We start from the raw sequence: 2,667 nt of genomic DNA on the forward strand, positions 1-2,667 counted from the left end.
TTTTTACCAAATGTTTACAGAATATTTCTATTGCCTCATCATTAAATATGTTTAGGCAATTGAGAGTCATAGATACTTGAGGAGACCTCACAATGTGAAAGAGAAAGGTCAAAATATAAAAACAGGAAAGATGATCACACAGGAAACCTAAAACTAAAACAACACTGAGGACAAAAGGAAAACACAGCAAAAACAAGGAAATATCAGATAATTGTTTTAGGGTAGATCATGTTAATTAAAGATTCATATAGTAAAATTTTAGAAAACCACAAAAAATTAAAAATTAAAGTGATATATTGATTAAGTCAATATAGGAGAAATGCATAGTGAAAAATTAGCAATTAATTAAAAAGGTAAGAAATAGGCAAGAAATATGAATGACATTGAAAGCAAATGGATTAAATACTATAATTAAAATAATTAAATGCTAAAATACAGGCAAACTAAATACTGCCTAAAGAAATACTTATAAAAGACAGCTATACAGAATAATTAAAAGTACAAAGATGGAAAATGATATAGCATACAGACCTAAGGGTGAGAAATGGAATTAATTCTATTAATATGAGACAAGAAAAATTCCAGAAACAAGAATAATATCAGGAGTTAACTCTCCTATCATGTAGGACATGAAAGTTTGATTGGGAAGTGTTAGGGCAGCGTTCTATTTTTTTTTTAATTATAAGCTTTTCTTAATTTCTAATTTTTTCTTTTAAAAAATTAAAGATTTTATTTATTTGAGAGAGAGAGTGTGAGTGAGTGAGCATAGGGGGAGGAGCAGGGGAGAAGCGGACTCCCTGCTGAGCCCTCAGAACCCTGGGATCATGACCTGAGCTGAAGGCAAACACCTAACCAACTCAGCCATCCAGGCACCCCAATCTTTGATTCTTTCTGATTGTGTATACGCATTACATTAATAAAAATAAAGAAACAAATGCAAAAATTTGAGTGTTTAAGAAATTTCTAGAATAAATATAACTTCTAGAGATTTCATCAATTTACTGAAGAAATCATTCAACTAAACTTAGATTTGGTGATGAGAGAGAAGTTTATTTTTATTTGCATTAGTCTTTCCATTATATATATATATATATATATATATATACACACACACACACACACATATACATCTATTGATAAATAAAAATGGTTAAAACTATCTTCTTTCAGGTGGAGATAGGCTAAAAAACTACTGGAATTACCCTAAGAAGACTTCCACAATATCCGTCATTTTTTAAATGATATATGTGGTTTATCATACAGTAATGAAAAACTTCTTAGTTATGGATTTCTATTGTAAAACACAATTCTATGAATTTACAGTTTATTCAAAATATTGCTCATATTGATTTGTTTGTAATTGAATACATAACTTACAGATTTTTTGAAATGGAAATAATCTTCAGAATATGGCCCCAACTTGGAGGGCATAACGTCTTACTCAATAGCTTTCAACAAATGTTTGTTGGATTACTGAGTGACTGGAAATGTAGTAAGTCAATAATGTTACTATATGCAAGGGTCAAAATTTTTTACAAATCTTCAAATTTTATTTATTTTATAGAATTTATTATAATTATTGAGGAATGAACAAAATAGATATTGCAGGAATATTTCTGGATTTCCTTTTTCTGTTTTTTAGATTTATAGCCAAATTAAATAGTTGCAACCTCTTCAATATGAAAATACATCTGGTTCGGTCTTCTGTTCAACGCCCTCTGTGAGTGTTAGAAATCGAGTAGACCCCATTTGCTCATTCTGGTAGCAATTTGGTCAATAAACACTCAACACTTGGTTGGCTATTATTTCCTATAAAAACAAGTGGTTTAGTAGTGCCCCAATAGAAGACTTTAATTGAGCAATGCTATCATGTTAAATTTCTAGAAATTTTTTCATTATGCCACTTGTAATATATTAAATCAGAGAAATGATAGAAACCTTCACTAATCATCTGTTAATTGGCTTTATTTTTATTTAAATCATGAGATAAACCATCAAAAATGTGTGACTATTTTCTTCTGAAGAAATTTGGGGATAGTTATTTTTAAATCCTCAATGGTACTCTCCAGAATTTTTTCAGCTTGATAGACATTTTTCTTCCAAATTACAATATATTCTTTTACATATTAATGAAAGCTGGTAGTCAATTTTCCCATTTTTCTTCCATGAATTTGCACAATGCCTTATATTTTTTATATTAATCACCCAAATAATTTAAAGTCCTTAATAGTTTTATTTTTGTTTTCTGAATGATTCTAACCCAAATTTCTGGTATCTTCTCTTTAACCATATATTCTCTATCTTCTATATTTTTCTGATACAATTAAAATTGGAAAACCAATAATGATTGAATTTATAATGTATGTTCTGTCTCTCTCTAAAGCCAGCCTAAACACTATGTGCTTTAATTAGATGTAGTAAAACAGCACCTAGTTTTGAACTTGTTTCTACATTCTACCATGGGAAAAAAAAAAATCCCATCCTTAGGCAGTTCACATTACACCAGGGTACAATCAAGGGACTATAACAAAACCATCACATATGGCGAGTAGATTGTAAATAGAATGGGTATCTAATCTCTTCCAATTTATATGAGCTATTATTTAGATTGATCATATTCCAGAGGTTGTTAGAGGATATGAGTTGTATTCCTAAAGCCAGGATCCT

This window comes from Mustela putorius, unplaced genomic scaffold (genome assembly GCF_011764305.1).
Source record: "Mustela putorius furo isolate JIRA1106 unplaced genomic scaffold, ASM1176430v1.1 tig00000759_pilon_pilon_pilon, whole genome shotgun sequence".
Taxonomy (NCBI): Eukaryota; Metazoa; Chordata; class Mammalia; order Carnivora; family Mustelidae; genus Mustela; species Mustela putorius.